Source organism: Zingiber officinale, chromosome 6B, assembly GCF_018446385.1.
Source record: "Zingiber officinale cultivar Zhangliang chromosome 6B, Zo_v1.1, whole genome shotgun sequence".
NCBI classification, from domain to species: domain Eukaryota; kingdom Viridiplantae; phylum Streptophyta; class Magnoliopsida; order Zingiberales; family Zingiberaceae; genus Zingiber; species Zingiber officinale.
The window spans coordinates 53,728,385-53,748,406 of record NC_055996.1 but is presented as its reverse complement, the minus strand read 5'-3'; the positions used below and the strand labels follow the sequence as shown (position 1 = coordinate 53,748,406).

Sequence of the window (20,022 nt, the reverse complement as noted above, 5' to 3'; positions counted from 1 at the left end):
GCTCTTCTTCTTTTTGTATCCCTTTTGGAGCAGTCACTTGGGAGTCTCCCAAGGTCCGTCCGCTCCTAAGCTCAATTCTATTGCAATGCTCCATAGGATTCACATCAGGTTTTCCTGGAAGTTGTCCTTGTGCTCTGGATGATGAGGAAGCTAGTTGGGCAATTTGACTATCCTGGATCTTTTGATGCTTTTCAGAATTATCCATTCTCTGAATGAGCTTTGCTAAATCTTGCTTCATTTCATTCTGACTTGAGATAATTTCTTCAAGCATCTTTTCAATATTTGACTTTGGTAAGCCTTGAGAAGATAGATGTTGAAAATTTTGTTGCCCAGCTTGAAAATTTGGTCTTGCCCCCATAGATGGTCCTTGATCTTGATTATTTCTGTAAGAAAAATTGGGATGGCTCTTCCATCCAGGGTTATAAGTATTTGAGTATGGGTTGTTCTGCCTTTGATTGTAACTCATGATTGCATCACATTGTTCCAGTTGATTGATTTGTGCAGTGATAGCTCCCAATGGACATGAGTCATTTGAGTGCTCTGAACTCCCACATACTTCACAAGATGTACTAATAGCATTGACCAAATTAGCACTAGTCCCCATATTCTCAAATTTCTTTGTAAGAGCGTCTAATTTTGCAGACAAAAGAGTGACTGCATCTACATCAAACTTCCCTGATGCTTTAATTGCTGGGTTTACAGAAGAATAGCCACCACTTCTTTCATTTGCCCATTGATGATGATTTTGTGCTACACTGTCAATAATTTCTTCAGCTTCATCTAAACTTTTATTCATAAGTGCCCCTCCAGCAGCTGAATCAAGGGACACTTTGGTATGATAGTTGATACCATTATAAAAAGTGTGCAACACTAACCATCTTTCCAACCCATGATGTGGGCATTGTCTGAGCATACTATTATATCTATCCCATGCTTCAAAAAGAGATTCTGAGTCAGTTTGCTTGAAGCTTGCAATTAAATTCCTCATATGAGCTGTTTTGCTTGGTGGATAGAATTTATCAAGAAACTGTTGCTCACACTGCTCCCAAGTGGTGATGCTATTAGGGGCCAAAGAATTCAGCCATTACTTTGCCCTATCTCTTAAAGAAAACCCAAATAATAATAATCTAACTGCTTCTGAAGGAACTCCATTCATTTTCATGGTACCACATATTTCATAAAAGACCTCTAAGTGTTGATTGGGGTCTTCATGAGGTCCTCCACCAAATTGGTTCTGCTGCACCATAGATATAATTGCGGGTTGATCTCAAAGTTATTAGCTTCCACCGAAGGTCTTGAAATACTAGATCGAAAACCTCTTGCATAAGGTGCTGCATAATCCTTGAGTGGTCTATTCGCCATGTTCAAATGTTCCTGTTCTTCAATTTGCCTTTGCAGAATTCTTCTTTTATGGAAAGTTCTGTCAATCTCAGGGTCAAAAGAAAAGAATTCCCCTGCAAAGTTAGATCTTCGCATACACAAGAACAAGATAGCAAATGATAATTCAACAGAAAAAGAAAAATAAAAGAATAAAAAATGCAGAATTGAATTTGTACAAAAAGAATTAACAAGAAGTAAAAGTTATACAAGAAAGTAAAAACAGAAATCTAATAATTAGTTACAACTATGCAATATGAAAGGAAAACAAATGCTATGTTTAGTCTAACTCAATTGATAATTCCTAATGTTATAGCGCAGTCCCCGGCAACGGCGACAAAAACTTGTTACGCTCCGCAAGTATACGGAAATGTCGCAAGTAATATAAAAGATTATCGTATCCACAGGGACTGGAATAAGCACTAGAAATGTCTCAATGCGAATTAGCTAAACAACTATCCAATTGTTTCAAATGCAAAGTGAAAGTAAACAAATCTAATATTAAAGATCAACAAACAAGAGTTTAGTGTTTTGGGTTATGATAAAGGGAGATTATAGGAGTTTCGGTTTCTTTGTAAGATTTCTTGAATGTAAATGGTTCACCAATTCTTATCCCTCAATTGCCAAACACTATTAGAAAGTTGCCGGTTCTCTCTTGCCAAACACTATTAGTGTTTTGGGTTATGATGGCTTATCTGAATGAGATACAAATCCTTGGAGGAGAAATTGATGGGGAAACCTAGATCGATATGATCCTCCAAACGCTACCTAGAAGTTTTGAGCAGTTCCGCCTGAACTATAATATGAATAAGAGGATTTATTCATTAGGGGAACTACTGACAGAACTTCAAGCGACAGAAGGATTATTTCGTCACAATTCTCAAATTCACTATGCTGAAAATGGTTCTACTTCTAAACCGAGAGGAAAGAAGAAGAAGAAACAAGCTGGTTCAGCAAAGAAAGTGAATAAATCTCAGAGTACAGGATTTAAGGGCAAGTGCTTCATCTGCAAACAGTCAGGGCATTGGAAGGCGGACTGTCCTCGTAGGAATCAGAACAACAAAGGTATATCTCATGCTCTAGTTGTTGAAACATGTTTAGCGGTGTTATCTACCAGCACCTGGTGTGTAGATACGGGAGCCACTGATCATGTCTGCAATTCCTTACAGGGGTTCCAGGAAACCCGACAACTAACTGAAGGAGAGATTACCGTCTACATGGGCAATGCTACTAAGGTGGTGGCTGTTGCAGTGGGAGATGTCTACTTATCTTTTAGTAGAAATAGAAATTTGATTTTAAGAAATTGTCTTTATGTACCCAGTTTTAGAAAGAATTTAATTTCAGTTTCTAAACTGTTTTTAGATGGATATTCAGTTTCTTTCAGTAACGATGTAGTTATTAAAAGAAATAAAGTGATTATCTTCGGTGCATTAGTTGGCAATTTGTATACTTTAAATCCAATTTCTTCCACAAAGCAAAACATGGAAATTTATAATTCATCTTCTAACTCAAATAAGAGAAAAGAACCTTCAGAAATGAACCAAGCATATCTTTGGCATCTAAGGCTTGGTCATATTAACCTAAGTAGGATTCAGAGGCTTATAGCCGATGGACTTTTGGGTTCATTAGAGTTGGAAAATTTTCCAACTTGTGAATCTTGCTTGGAAGGTAAAATGACCAAGAGGCCTTTTAAGGCCAAGGGGTATAGAGCCAAAGAAGTGTTAGAATTGGTTCACTCTGATTTGTGTGGTCCTATGTCTGTCCAGGCAAGAGGAGGTTTTGAATATTTTGTCTCTTTCATAGACGATTATTCAAGATACGGATATATTTACCTAATGCGCTGCAAGTCCGAGTGCTTTGATAAGTTCAAAGAATACAAGGCTGATGTGGAAAAACGATTAGGTAAAAGTATCAAGACACTACGATCTGATCGTGGTGGCGAATACCTCTTAGGAGAGTTTAGGAATTACTTATCGGAGGGGATTCAATCCCAATTGTCTGCACCTGGAACACCCCAACAGAATGGTGTAGCAGAACGAAGGAATATGACTCTTATGGAGATGGTTAGATCGATGATGAGTTATTCAGAATTACCAAATTCGTTTTGGGGATATGCTCTGGAAACAGCAGTGTATGTTTTGAACTTAGTACCTTCTAAATCAGTTTCTTCTACTCCCATGGAATTGTGGAATGGGCGAAAACCCAGTCTAAAACATATTCGGATTTGGGGTAGTCCAGCACATGTGCTGAAACCAGATGCTGATAAGTTAGAATCCCGTACAGAAGTTCGCGTATTTGTAGGATATCCCAAAGGAACGAAAGGTGGTTTATTTTATAGTCCTAAAGACCAGAAGGTCATTGTTAGCACCAATGCCCAGTTTTTAGAAGAAGACTATATAATGGATCACAAGCCTAGTAGCAAAGTAGTTTTAGAAGAAATTAGAGAGGACACGTCTACTTCAGTACCAACAGTACAAGATGAAGTACCACAAGAGACTGCAACACGTGTCACACATGATACACAACCACAGACAGTGTCTCGTCGTAGTGGGAGGGTTGTAAGGCAACCTGAAAGATTCATGTTTTTGGGAGAATCTTCAGATTTGATCCCGGGTAAACATGAACCTGATCCCCGGACATATGACGAAGCACTCCAAGATATAGATGCAGCATCTTGGCAAAAGGCAATGAATTCTGAAATAGAGTCTATGTACTCTAATAAGGTCTGGGAGCTTGTAGAACCACCTGATGGTGTAAAAGCCGTTGGATGCAAGTGGATCTATAAAAGGAAAAGAGGGACAGACGGGAAGGTAGAAACCTTTAAAGCTAGGCTTGTTGCGAAAGGGTACACTCAGAAAGAGGGAATCGATTATGAGGAGACCTTTTCACCGGTAGCCATGCTTAAGTCTATCCGGATACTCTTATCCATTGCTGCTCATATGGATTATGAGATTTGGCAAATGGATGTCAAGACAGCTTTCCTTAATGGAAGTCTTGAAGAAAACATCCATATGAAGCAACCAGAAGGGTTCATTGAAAAGGGCAAAGAGCATCTAGTGTGCAAGCTCAATCGATCCATTTATGGATTAAAGCAAGCTTCAAGATCTTGGAACATCCGGTTTAATGAAGTAATCCAGTCATATGGATTTATTCAAACTCTGGATGAGTCTTGTGTATATAAGAAGTGTAACGGAAACGTGGTGGTATTTCTTGTACTATACATAGATGATATTTTGTTAATTGGCAACAATGTCAAGGTATTATCAGACGTAAGGGTATGGTTGTCCAAACAATTTGATATGAAGGACTTAGGAGAATGTGCACACATTCTTGGGATCAAAGTTATAAGGGATCGTAAGAAAAGAATGTTGTGTCTGTCCCAAGCTTCATATATAGATACAATCCTTGCTCGTTTTAGCATGCAGGATTCCAAGAAAGGTTTCTTACCTTTTAGACATGGAGTAGCTCTATCTAAAGAGATGTCTCCAAAGACATCGAAAGAGATAGAGGACATGAAAGCAGTTCCTTATGCTTCGGCTGTAGGAAGCCTAATGTATGCAATGCTATGACGAGACACGATATCATTTTGGTGGGCATGGTGTGAATATCGAGTAACCAGACAAGGACATTGGATGCGGTAAAGCATATATTAAACTACGAGAAGGACTAGAGATTATATGCTAGTTTACCAAGCGCACGATTTGCTCCACGGATTTTGATTTCCAATTAGATAGGGATAACAAGTCTACATCAGGCTATGTGTTTACTTTAGGAGGTGGAGCCATTTCATGGAGGAGTGTTAAGCGAAATGCGTTTCGGACTCAAGCTGAATATGTAGCAGCTTCTGTGGCAGCTAAAGAAGCAGTATGGCTCAGGAACTTTCTAATGGACTTAGATGTGATTCCTGGTTTGCCCAAAATCATCACAATTTATTGTGATAATAGTGGTGCAGTTGCAAACTCGAAGGAACCATGAGCCCATAAGGCAAGTAAACATATAGAGCGCAAGTACCACCTGATACGAGATATCGTGAAGCGAGGAGAAGTTGTCATCGCCAAGATTGCATCAGCAGATAACCTGGCAGATCCTTTCACTAAGGCCCTTCCGGCGAAAGCTTTCGATCGGCATGTGGAGGGAATGGGAATCAGATGTATGGTAGAAGATATGATAGCTTAGTCATTAGTATAAGTGGGAGATTGTTGGAGTGTATACTGAAAGCCTAAGCTTTGTAAACATTCATTATGAATAAAGAATCACATTTGGTCAAATTGTCTACATTTGTTTGTAGTTGTTCATATAGTTTATATTGTAGATAACATAGTATGTGGTGTCACATGCATAAGATGATGTTATCAGTACCTTATAAATTATAAACAGTAGCTCACGACCAGAATGGAAAGGAACAAACCATTAGAAGGTCGTAGTGTAATTAGGTATTAGTTTATCTTAACTATATAATTACACTAGTACACTCAGAGTGTATTGAGTAGGACCATTTGAGGTCGTTCCTTTTATACTGACTTTATAAAGGAATAAATACCTCAGTTATTATGGAAGTGTGTGCTCTTAATCCTAATATAATAACAAGCACATATATTTGATATTTATTTCTTTAATTTATCAATGGGTGAGATTTAGTTCGATGAATCAATAAGCCCGATAAATTGGGAAATGATATCACTTATAGTGTGTGTTGTTGATTATGGAAGGAAACTGTGTCCTAGAGATACTAGGTTGATAATGTCCCCAAGAGGAGCTCATAAGGATTGTCATGTTAAACCTGCGGTGGACTTAGTCCAACATGACGATAAGGTTGAGTGGTACTACTCTTGGACTTAGATATTAATTAAATGAGTTGTCAGTAACTCACTTAATTAGTGGACATTCGATATCTTAAACACAGGGAGACTAACACGCTCATAATAAGAAGGAGCCCAAAAATGTAATTTGGGATTGGTGCGGTAGTTCAATAATAGTTCTCTAGTGGAATGAATTATCATTGATAAAATTAAGTTGTGTGTTCGGGGCGAACACGGGATGCTTAATTTTATCGGGAGACCAAAACCAATTCTTCCTCTCGGTCCCTATCGTAGCCTCTTATTTATAGAGTTCTATACCCACCTATACCCACCTTCTATACCCACCCAATAGGGGCCGGCCAAGCTAGCTTGGGAACAAGCAAGGGCCGGCCTAGGTATAAAATTGGGTGGCCGACCCTAGCTTGAACCCAAGCTAGTAGGGCCGGCCAAATTAAATTAAATGAGAAATTTAATTTTAATTTTTATTATTATGTGGAAGATATAATTTAAAGAGAATTAAAATTTAAATATCTCTCTTGTAAAAAGATCTACAAAAGATTAAAGAAAGAGATTAGATCTCTTTCCTTATTTGTAGATTGGAGAGATGTTTTATTTTCTCTTTAAAAATTATTCACATGTTGATAAAATTAAAATTATAGAAATTTCCTTTTATCAACCATGAAGAGATTTTTATAGAGAAATTTTATTTTTTTAAAAAAATTTCCGGAAACAAATTAGGAAGTTTTAATTGTTGATTAAAACTTGTCAAATTTGTTCTCCAATGATGTGGCCGGCCATGAGATTGTGATTTGGGAAATTTTATTTTTCTCAATTAAATCATGTCAAGGAAATTGAGGAAATTTTATTGTAATTAAATTTCCTAATTTGCCTAGGCCAAGGAATATAAAAGAAGGGGTGAGGGTACCATCATGAGACACAACATCTATTATTCCTCTCCCTCTTTTGTTCCTTGGTGTGGCCGGCCATCCTCTCCCTCTCTTCCTCTTGTGGTTGCCGAACCCTTCTCTTCCATTGGAGCTCTTGTGGTGGCCGGATACTACTCGGAGAAGAAGAAGAAGAAGGAGAGAAAGCTAGCATCTCTTGGAGCTTGGTTAGTATTTTGGTTTTCCTCCTTGGTGAAGTTTTTCCTTTGTGGCCGAACCTTGCTTGGAGGAGAAGAAAGTGGTTGGTGGTTTCTCATCTCGGAAGATCGTTGCCCACACAACGTTCGAGGTTAGAAGAGGAATACGGTAGAAGATCAAGAGGTTTTTTTTTCTACAAGGTATAACTAGTAATTTTTCTTTCCGCATCATGCTAATTATTTATGGAAATAATACCAAATACAAGAGGCTTACGTTCTAGAATTTCGAATATGTTTTTTCGAAGTTGTGTTCTTTTGTTTTTTCTTTTCCTTGTGATTTGATTGTTCTCTTTGATTAACCTAAAGTTATTTTAGGAAATTAAATATTATCTTCTATAAAAGGTTTTGTCTAGTCGGTGGTGGTTGCTCCCATATCCAAGAAGGCCATGTGCCTCGCCACGTCAGTACTGGGAACCAATTATGGAAATTAATATTTAATGGAATTAATAACTTAAGGAGACTTGGGTCGAACGTGTTAAGTTCCGCAGGAGATCCAAGTCAAAACCTAAAAGAACAAATAGATTAAGTTTTGGATCAAACGTGTTAAGTTCCGCAGGCGATCCAATATTTAATTTAAAAGAACATATGGTAGCTAGGAAAAGGTTCAGACCTTTGTACAAAATTTTTGTACAGTGGAACCTATAGGTTTTCCGAGTAGCAACCAACAATTGGTATCAGAGCTAGGGTTTTGCCTCTGTGTATTTGGTATTTAGTTTAATTATGCACATGTCATACATAATTTAGGCAGGATAATAGTAGGATGTGCTAACTTTGTGGATGCAGGATCCAACTATTATGACTTTTAGTTATTATGTGTGTGATTGGACCCTTGGACATGTCAAGGGCATTAATATGTGTGTGCATGATTGTATTAAAATACAGCAGGAGCTGTATTTAGTTATTATTAGGATTTTATTTTTGATCTAGATACATGTACATTCTTTTTATGGAATATAGGATCAAAATGTAAAATTCTATTTATGTCGCGGATCGAATCTTGCAAAGCGTGGAACCTTCTAAGGACCAGAGGCGCAGCGGAACTAGGAGCAAGATGGATGCGACAGCTAGACCCGGAGGCGGTGGCCAAATATGGCAGCAGCTTGGGATGACAACACACGGAGGACAATTAGAGATAAAAGCCATAATAGTTGAAAATTAAATTTTCTATTTATTGCTTTTATATTGTGCTGTGTGTGCATGTTAGTTTACAAGTATTAAGTAGGCTAGCATAGTTAAAATTCCTCATTTATAAATAACTAAGTGGGAGAGGGATTTTTAAATAAATCTCATGGTCTCCATTACTGGTTTGTAAGTGATGCAAACAAGCTTGCGCGTTGGCTCTGAGTGTCTTCCTCCATAACGGATGAGCTTGTTTGTGGATCACTAGAACAGACTTCCATTTCTGGATGACTATAGGAAATTAATTAAGAGCGTGTGTTCTTCCCCAATGGAAGGGGCATAATCTTATTAAAGGACTTAGTGTCAAGTAATGGTACACACTTAGACACATCTAATAGTATCCTCCCCAACGGAGTCACTATTATTATTTGTGTGACCAAATAATACCAACTATTAATTTTATTTGTCAAAAAGTTAGGTTGACAAGATAATAAAATTAATGGGTTAAAACCCTCCTTTTACAAATGTTGAATTTGTATACGTCCACACTAACGTGGCATACAAAATTCACGGTGTGATGAGGTGTTGGTTAATTTAAAATAGTATTGTTTGAGGAATCAATATTATTCTAAATTTAGAGTTCTGACCAAAAGTTATTTGTGATTCTTAGGATGACTTTCAACCCACTGTCCATCATACTTCAACAAAATAGACTTACTGGACCTAATTACATAGATTGGAAAAGGAACCTGGACATTGTTCTGACTGCTGAAAGCTATAAATTTGTACTGACTGCACTGATGCACCCACTGGTGAATCTACCCAAGAGGAGATTGAATATCATAAGAGATGGGTAAAGGCAGATGAGATGGCGCGGTGTTACATTTTGGCTTCAATGTCAAATGTATTGCAACATCAGCATAAAGATTTACCAACAGCTTATGATATTATGAACAATCTCAAGAAACTCTTTGGTCATCAGGATAGGGCTTCTAGACAATAAGCTATGAGAAAGATAATGACAGCCACCATGCAAGAGGGTACTCCTGTAAGGGAGCATATCCTAAAGATGATGGCTTATCTGAATGAGATACAAATCCTTGGAGGAGAAATTGATGGGGAAACCCAGATCGAAATGATCCTCCAAACGCTACCTAGAAGTTTTGAGCAGTTCCGCTTGAACTATAATATGAATAAGAGGATTTATTCATTAGGGGAACTATTGATGTCAAGCAGCAGAAGGATTATTTCGTCACAATTCTCAAATTCACTATCGAAAATGGTTCTACTTCTAAACCGAGAGGAAAGAAGAAGAAGAAACAAGTCGGTTAAGAAAGAAAGTGAATAAATCTCAGAGGACGTGATTTAAAGCTGGAGTGAAGAAGCCGAAGGGCAAGTGCTTCATCCGCAAGCAGGCGGACTGTCCTCGTAGGAATCAGAACAACAAAGGTATATCTCATGCTCTAGTTGTTGAAACATGTTTAGCGGTGTTATCTACCAGCACCTGGTGTGTAGATACGGGAGCCACTGATCATGTCTGCAATTCCTTGCAGGGGTTCCAGGAAACCCGACGACTAACTGAAGGAGAGATTACCGTCTACATGGGCAATGCTACTAAGGTGGCGGCTGTTGCAGTGGGAGATGTCTACTTATCTTTTAGTAGAAATAGAAATTTGATTTTAAGAAATTGTCTTTATGTACCCAGTTTTAGAAAGAATTTAATTTCAGTTTCTAAACTGTTTTTAGATGGATATTCAGTTTCTTTCAGTAACGATGTAGTTATTAAAAGAAATAAAGTGATTATCTGTTCTGGTGCATTAGTTGGCAATTTGTATACTTTAAATCCAATTTCTTCCACAAAGCAAAACATGGAAATTTATAATTCATCTTCTAACTCAAATAAGAGAAAAGAACCTTCAGAAATGAACCAAGCATATCTTTGGCATCTAAGGCTTGGTCATATTAACTTAAGTAGGATTCAGAGGCTTATAGCCGATGGACTTTTGGGTTCATTAGAGTTGGAAAATTTTCCAACTTGTGAATCTTGCTTGGAAGGTAAAATGACCAAGAGGCCTTTTAAGGCCAAGGGGTATAGAGCCAAAGAAGTGTTAGAATTGGTTCACTCTGATTTGTGTGGTCCTATGTCTGTCCAGGCAAGAGGAGGTTTTGAATATTTTGTCTCTTTCATAGACGATTATTCAAGATACGAATATATTTACCTAATGCGCTGCAAGTCCGAGTGCTTTGATAAGTTCAAAGAATACAAGGCTGATGTGGAAAAACGATTAGGTAAAAGTATCAAGACACTACGATCTGATCGTGGTGGCGAATACCTCTTAGGAGAGTTTAGGAATTACTTATCAGAGGCTGGGATTCAATCCCAATTGTCTGCACCTGGAACACCCCAACAGAATAGTGTAGCGGAACGAAGGAATAGGTCTCTTATGGAGATAGTTAGATCGATGATGAGTTATTCAGAATTACCAAATTCATTTTGGGGATATGCTCTGGAAACAGCAGTGTATGTTTTGAACTTAGTACCTTCTAAATCAGTTTCTTCTACTCCCATGGAATTGTGGAATGGGCGAAAACCCAGTCTAAGACATATTCGGATTTGGGGTAGTCCAGCACATGTGCTGAAACCAGATGCTGATAAGTTAGAATCCCGTACAGAAGTTCGCGTATTTGTAGGATATCCCAAAGGAACGAAAGGTGGTTTATTTTATAGTCCTAAAGACCAGAAGGTCATTGTTAGCACCAATGCCCAGTTTTTAGAAGAAGACTATATAATGGATCACAAGCCTAGTAGCAAAGTAGTTTTAGAAGAAATTAGAGAGGACACGTCTACTTCAGTACCAACAGTACAAGATGAAGTACCACAAGAGACTGCAACACGTGTCACACATGATACACAACCACAGACAGTGCCTCGTCGTAGTGGGAGGGTTGTAAGGCAACCTGAAAGATTCATGTTTTTGGGAGAATCTTCAGATTTGATCCCGGGTAAACATGAACCTGATCCCCGGACATATGACGAAGCACTCCAAGATATAGATGCAGCATCTTGGCAAAAGGCAATGAATTCTGAAATAGAGTCTATGTACTCTAATAAGGTCTGGGAGCTTGTAGAACCACCTGATGGTGTAAAAGCCGTTGGATGCAAGTGGATCTATAAAAGGAAAAGAGGGACAGACGGGAAGGTAGAAACCTTTAAAGCTAGGCTTGTTGCAAAAGGGTACACTCAGAAAGAGGGAATCGATTATGAGGAGACCTTTTCACCGGTAGTCATGCTTAAGTCTATCCGGATACTCTTATCCATTGCTGCTCATATGGATTATGAGATTTGGCAAATGGATATCAAGACAGCTTTCCTTAATGGAAGTCTTGAAGAAAACATCCATATGAAGCAACCAGAAGGGTTCATTGAAAAGGGCAAAGAGCATCTAGTGTGCAAGCTCAATCGGTCCATTTATGGATTAAAGCAAGTTTCAAGATCTTGGAACATCCGGTTTAATGAAGTAATCCAGTCATATGGATTTATTCAAACTCCGGATGAGTCTTGTGTATATAAGAAGTGTAACGGAAACGTGGTGGTATTTCTTGTACTATACGTAGATGATATTTTGTTAATTGGCAACAATGTCAAGGTATTATCAGACGTAAGGGTATGGTTGTCCAAACAATTTGATATGAAGGACTTAGGAGAATGTGCACACATTCTTGGGATCAAAGTTATAAGGGATCGTAAGAAAAGAATGTTGTGTCTGTCCCAAGCTTCATATATAGATACAATCCTTGCTCGTTTTAGCATGCAGGATTCCAAGAAAGGTTTCTTACCTTTTAGACATGGAGTAGCTCTATCTAAAGAGATTTCTCCAAAGACATCGAAAGAGATAGAGGACATGAAAGCAGTTCCTTATGCTTCGGCTGTAGGAAGCCTAATGTATGCAATGCTATGTACGAGACCTGATATTTTGTGGGCATGGTCAGCAGATATCAGAGTAACCCAGGACAAGGACATTGGACTGCTGTAAAGCATATATTAAAGTACCTGAGAAGGACTAGAGATTATATGCTAGTTTACCAAGCAGACGATCTGCTCCCAGTGGGTTACACGGATTCAGATTTCCAATTAGATAGGGATAACAGTAAGTCTACATCGGGCTATGTGTTTACTTTAGGAGGTGGAGCCATTTCATGGAGGAGTGTTAAGCAGAAATGCGTTTCGGACTCAACCATGGAAGCTGAATATGTAGCAGCTTCTGAGGCAGCTAAAGAAGTAGTATGGCTCAGGAACTTTCTAATGGACTTAGATGTGATTCCTGGTTTGCCCAAAATCATCACAATTTATTGTGATAATAGTGGTGCAGTTGCAAACTCGAAGGAACCACGAGCCCATAAGGCAAGTAAACATATAGAGCGCAAGTACCACCTGATACGAGATATCGTGAAGCGAGGAGAAGTTGTCATCGCCAAGATTACATCAGCAGATAACCTGGCAGATCCTTTCACTAAGGCCCTTCCGGCGAAAGCTTTCGATCGGCATGTGGAGGGAATGGGAATCAGATGTATGGTAGAAGATATGGCAGCTTAGTCATTAGTGTAAGTGGGAGATTGTTGGAGTGTATACTGAAAGCCTAAGCTTTGTAAACATTCATTATGAATAAAGAATCACATTTGGTCAAATTGTCTACATTTGTTTGTAGTTGTTCATATAGTTTATATTGTAGATAACATAGTATGTGGTGTCACATGCATAAGATGATGTTATCAGTACCTTATAAATTATAAACAGTAGCTCACGACCAGAATGGAAAGGAACAAACCATTAGAAGGTCGTAGTGTAATTAGGTATTAGTTTATCTTAACTATATAATTACACTAGTACACTCAGAGTGTATTGAGTAGGACCATTTGAGGTCGTTCCTTTTATACTGACTTTATAAAGGAACAAATACCTCAGTTATTATGGAAGTGTGTGCTCTTAATCCTAATATAATAACAAGCACATATATTTGATATTTATTTCTTTAATTTATCAATGGGTGAGATTTAGTTCGATGAATCAATAAGCCCGATAAATTGGGAAATGATATCACTTATAGTGTGTGTTGTTGATTATGGAAGGAAACTGTGTCCTAGAGATACTAGGTTGATAATGTCCCCAAGAGGAGCTCATAAGGATTGTCATGTTAAACCTGCGGTGGACTTAGTCCAACATGACGATAAGGTTGAGTGGTACTACTCTTGGACTTAGATATTAATTAAATGAGTTGTCAGTAACTCACTTAATTAGTGGACATTCGATATCTTAAACACAGGGAGACTAACACGCTCATAATAAGAAGGAGCCCAAAAATGTAATTTGGGATTGGTGCGGTAGTTCAATAATAGTTCTCTAGTGGAATGAATTATCATTGATAAAATTAAGTTGTGTGTTCGGGGCGAACACGGGATGCTTAATTTTATCGGGAGACCAATTCCTCCTCTCGGTCCCTATCATAGCCTCTTATTTATAGAGTTCTATACCCACCTATACCCACCTTCTATACCCACCCAATAGGGGCCGGCCAAGCTAGCTTGGGAACAAGCTAGGGCCGGCCTAGGTATAAAATTGGGTGGCCGGCCCTAGCTTGAACCCAAGCTAGTAGGGTCGGCCAAATTAAATTAAAAGAGAAATTTAATTTTAATTTTTATTATTATGTGGAAGATATAATTTAAAGAGAATTAAAATTAAAATATCTATCTTGTAAAAAGATCTACAAAAGATTAAAGAAAGAGATTAGATCTCTTTCCTTATTTGTAGATGGGAGAGATGTTTTATTTTCTCTTTAAAAATTATTCACATGTTGATAAAATTAAAATTATAGAAATTTCCTTTTATCAACCATAAAGAGATTTTAAAGAGAAATTTTATTTTTTTAAAAAAATTTCCGGAAACAAATTAGGAAGTTTTAATTGTTGATTAAAACTTATCAAATTTGTTCTCCAATGATGTGGCCGGCCATGAGATTGTGATTTGGGAAATTTTATTTTTCTCAATTAAATCATGTCAAGGAAATTGAGGAAATTTTATTGTAATTAAATTTCCTAATTTGCCTAGGCCAAGGAATATAAAAGAAGGGGTGAGGGTGCCTTCATGAGACACAACATCTATTATTCCTCTCCCTCTTTTGTTCCTTGGTGTAGCCGGCCATCCTCTCCCTCTCTTCCTCTTGTGGTGGCCTAACCCTTCTCTTCCATTGGAGCTCTTGTGGTGGCCGGATACTACTCGGAGAAGAAGAAGAAGAAGGAGAGAAAGCTAGCATCTCTTGGAGCTTGGTTAGTATTTTGGTTTTCCTCCTTGGTGAAGTTTTTCCTTTGTGGCCGAACCTTGCTTGGAGGAGAAGAAAGTGGTTGGTGGTTTCTCATCTCGGAAGATCGTTTCCCACACAATGTTCGAGGTTAGAAGAGGAATACGGTAGAAGATCAAGAGGTTTTTTTCTACAAGGTATAACTAGTAATTTTTCTTTCCGCATCATGCTAGTTATTTATGGAAATAATACCAAATACAAGAGGCTTACGTTCTAGAATTTCAAATATGTTTTTTCGAAGTTGTGTTCTTTTGTTTTTTCTTTTCCTTGTGATTTGATTGTTCTCTTTGATTAACCTAAAGTTATTTTAGGAAATTAAATATTATCTTTCTATAAAAGGTTTTGTCTAGTCGGTGGTGGTTGCTCCCATATCCAAGAAGGCCATGTGCCTCGCCACGTCAGTACTGGGAACCAATTATGGAAATTAATATTTAATGGAATTAATAACTTAAGGAGACTTGGGTCGAACGTGTTAAGTTCCGCAGGAGATCCAAGTCAAAACCTAAAAGAACAAATAAATTAAGTTTTGGATCAAACGTGTTAAGTTCCGCAGGCGATCCAAAATTTAATTTAAAAGAACACATGGTAGCTAGGAAAAGGTTCAGACCTTTGTACAAAATTTTTGTACAGTGGAACCTATAGGTTTTCCGAGTAGCAACCAACAGTCCTTACACAGAAGCGCACCTATTACTATGCCTTCCTCGGATATCAACATAGAAGCCCACAACTTATTAATCTATCATGATACAAGAAACTAATCACAAGATCCATCTTACTCTCTTGAATATTCCTATTTCCTCTTCAAGATTATCTCTCAAACGTCCTTACACAGGCTTGCACCTGTCACGTGGATCCCTCGGATGATCGAGTGAGAGTTTATCTTTACAAAGTCCACAAGAAATCCAAACAATCAATCAAGAATGAGAATTAAGCACAAATCACCATTAATCATTCAAGATCTAATTGATACAAGCAAGACAATGTCATTGAAACAAGAAATTGGCAAATCCACAAGAGATTACATCAATCCATCATACAAATACTCCCTTAATCCTAGAATACAAGATCTACTCCATGAATCGAGGAAGAATACCCGAAGAAATAAAGATTACAAGCATTTCTTAAATCCCCAATCCAAGAAACCAATAAAAGGGGAAAAGAGAAAACTTATCTACGAAGAAGCCTCGTCTTCGGATCCAATCCTCGCTCCGAAGTCGAAATCGTCAAGAACTCCCCTCGAATCGCCCAGAAATCCTCCCAAGAATGGGAGGAAACCACCAAATCTTGCCTTCTCCCAAAGGGGGAGAGATCCCCTTTCAATTCATGAAGGAGGGTTTAAATAGAGGAGGAAATCCGGCACTACACGGCCCCATGACACGGCCGTGTGAGATTCCAGTTCCTTCTCTGCCAAAGCTGCACGGCCGTGTGACTCACACGGCCAGGACCCTTCTGTTCTCTGGAAATGCTACACGGCCGTGTGGTGCACACGACCACCACCTGCTTGGCCTCTAGAAACCTCACACGGCCATGTAGATCTACACGGCCATGTAAGGCATCTGCTCTAATTTCTTCAAATCAAGACACGGCCCTGTGAGATTCACACGGCCATGTCCTCTTCCCTTCCTGTTAAAACTACACGGCCGTGTGTGGTACACGGCCTGATGCTCTCTCCCTTCAATTCCTTCCAAGCTTGTCCGAGGACGCATAATCTTCACCAATTTCGACTCCTGTGTACTGAAAATGCACAAAAAGCAGATCTCCGAACCAAAAGAGTAAATATGCTAAAAGGAAAGCTGGAAGTATAAAAATGCATAGATCAAGCATGCTCAAAGTATGTAAATGTGCGTAAAAATATGCATAAAAGAGTATATAATCTACGCACATCAGCATAACACCAGAGATTGCCGAAGTCTTCCTCTAATCGCCCATCCCGTTCCCCGGAGTGGCGGCCGTCGATCGCCATCATCCGACAGGTGACAAAGACCTCGTGAAGCCGTGCGGACTAAACTCGACAAGCGACAAAGACAGACTCCCGAGCGGCGTCATACTCCGAGGCGTGAAGATAATCCCCGGAGGTCTAGGGAGCTGCCAAGGCCATCCGTTCGGGAAGAAGAAAATAGAAGCAACACTTCCCGAGGCGAAATCAACATTATTGCTGGGGGGCCAACCGGGGGCGACTCCAACTGAGCAAGGAAAGCGAGCGTAAGACAGCTCCAGATCCATGCGGTCGGCTGCAGCCAGGAACGGGCGAGCGGACTCGAAATCAGCTTCGGGCCCAAGGACTTGGAGGGAGTCGAAGTGCCGCATGACGATGCTCTCCTCATCAAAGCGGTAATAGCCAACTATACTATTCACCGTGTTTTCATTGATACAGGAAGCTCGGTCAATATCATATTCAAAAAAGCCTTCGACCAACTACAAATTGATCGAGCCGAGCTGCTGCCCATGACAACCCCCCTCTATGGGTTTACGGGCAACGAAGTTCTGCCGGTCGAACAGATCCGGCTGGCGATTTCGCTGGGAGAGGAGCCGCTCAGAAGGACGCGGACAGCAAATTTTGTCGTGGTCGACTCTCCTTCAGCATACAACGTCATTTTGGGGCGACCGGCGCTCAGCGAGTTCCGAGCGGCCGTCTCCACCTTCCACCAGAAAATCAAGTTCCCGGTTGAAGACAAAGTGGGGGAAATACGAGGAGATCAACTGGCTTCTCGGCGATGCTACGTCGAGATGGTACGAGCTGAAGCTAATGCCGCCCGGAAGACGCCACGGATCGAGGTGAACGCTATAACAGAAAAACCTCCCTCATTTGTTTATGAATAAAAAGAGGAAGTGCAGATTCACCCAACCCAACCGGGGGCCACCACATTCATTGCGGCTGACCTGGAGGCAAGCCAGAAAGAGGAAGTGATCAAATGTCTCCAGAGAAACTGTGATGTCTTCGTTTGGTCGACGCATGAGCTGCCCGGAATTTCACCGAGTATAGCGCAGCACGAGCTCCACGTCCGACCAGACGCTCGACCGGTAAAGCAGAGAAAAAGGGATTTCAGCGCTGAACAGAATGCCATCATCCGAGTGGAGGTTGAGAAGCTCCTAGAGGCCGGCCATATACGCGAGGTTCAGTTCCCGAGCTGGCTGGCGAACGTAGTATTAGTCTCCAAGCCGGGCAACAAGTGGAGAGTGTGCATAGATTTTCGGGATCTCAACAAAGCTTGCCCAAAGGATTTTTATCCGCTGCCTCGGATCGATCAACTGGTGGACTTCACAGCTGGCTGCGAGTTGATATGTATGCTCGACGCTTATCAAGGCTATCATCAAGTGCCGCTCGCCCGAGAAGATCAGGAGAAAGTTAGCTTCGTTACAGCCGACGGTAGTTACTGCTACAATGTGATGCTGTTCAGACTGAAGAACACTGGAGCAACTTACCAGCGCTTGATGAACAAAGTGTTCAAGGAGCAGATCGTAAGCAATTTGGAAGTATATGTGGACGATATTCTCATCAAATCCGTCCGATCGACAGATCGCTTTAAGAAATGGAGGAGACTTTCCGAACGCTGAGAAGATATGGAGTTAAGCTCAACCCTCAGAAATGTCTGTTCGGAGCAAAGGGCGGGCATTTCTTGGGCTACATAGTGACCGAGCGGGGCATCGAGGCAAATCCCAGCAAAGTGAAGGCACTACAAGATATGTCGCCCTCAAGAAATCTAAGGGAAGTGCAGCGCTTAACCGGTCAGATAACTGCTTTGTCCAGATTCATCTCCAAGACTGCCGACCGGAGCCTACCTTTTTTCAAAATCTTGCGCAAAGCCACTAAGTTTCACTGGGACGAAGAATGCGATCGGGCGTTCGAAGATCTGAAAACATACTTGAACTCTCTGCCTGTGCTAGCCAAGCCAGCTATGGGTGAGCCACTTTATATCTATTTATCTTCAACTGAGCAAGCAGTCGGCTCGGCACTAGTAAGGGCGAGCGGAGAAGGACCTGTATATTTTCTAAGCCATATTTTAAAAGATGCTGAATCTCGCTACACTAGACTCGAGAAGCTGACTTTTGCTTTGGTCCTCGTCGCTCGACGCCTCCGTCCCTATTTCTTGGCTCATACTATCATCGTTCGGACGAATAGTCCATTGGGAAGAGTGCTGTTGAATCCAAAAGCGTCCGGACGGCTCATCAAATGGACCACGGAGTTGAGCGAATTTGACATTCAATATCAACCCCGCTCGGCGATAAAGGCGCAGTCCTTGGCAAATTTTATCACCGAAGTACAAAGGCCAGAGCCCGAAGCTATGTGGAAATTATTTGTGGACGGATCGTCCACCCGGCTCGGTAGCGGGATTGACGTGCTATTGCTCTCTCTACAAGAAGAAAAGATGCACTTATCCGTCCGGCTGGATTATAGAGCTACAAATAATGAAGCAGAGTATGAGGCCCTTATAGCCGGCTTACAAGCCGCCCGACATGTGGGAGCCGGACGGGTGACGCTGCATTCAGACTCTCAGTTGGCCGCTCAACAGCTCTCTGGTACTTTTGAGATTAACAACGCTTGGCTCAAACTCTACGCTGAGGCCTTTGAAAAGCTCAAGGCCAATTTCAGAGAAGTCATTATCCAGAAGATACTCCGAGCGGAAAACCAGGCTGCAGATGAGTTAGACAAACTCGTAAGTTCAATAACGCCGGTCGTCATCCAGCAGCCAATTGAGCAAGTATCTTTGGTGGCGCACGTCGACCGGATGGAGGGCCTCGAGTTTCCGAGCGACTGGAGAACAACCATCATGGAGTTTCTTCGATCGGGGGCAACACCATCCGATCGGGAAGCAGCCCAGCAATTAAGAAGGAGAGCCGGTCGGTTCACACTCATTGGAGACCAACTCTATAAGAAGGCTTTCTCTCGCCCGCTGTTGAAATGCGTGAGCTTGGAAGACGCAGCAGCGTACATCCTCCAAGAAGTGCACCAAGTATCATGCGGAGGGCATCCGGGCAGACGATCGCTGGTTAAGAAGATCCTGCTGGCCGGATACTTTTGGCCAACCCTGCAAGCTGATGCCGCTCGGACCTTCACGACGTGCCTTTCTTGCCAAAAGTACCATAACTTCTCCCACCGACCGGCGGAGGAAATGAAGGCAACCACCGTGTCCTGTCCGTTCGACCAATGGGGAATGGATATTGTGGGTCTGTTTCCTATAGCGACCGGGCAGCGGAAATTTCTACTAGTGGCGGTCGATTATTTTTCTAAATG

At 40.6% G+C, this 20,022-nt stretch overlaps 1 non-coding gene across 1 annotated transcript; it reads left to right on the top strand.

Annotated features, from left to right (window-relative positions):
- Positions 1-884: 884 nt before the first annotated feature.
- LOC121993402 lies at positions 885-990 on the top strand. The gene has a single exon (XR_006115253.1). It is a non-coding gene; the product is annotated as a small nucleolar RNA R71 (small nucleolar RNA).
- The last annotated feature ends 19,032 nt before the right edge of the window (positions 991-20,022 follow it).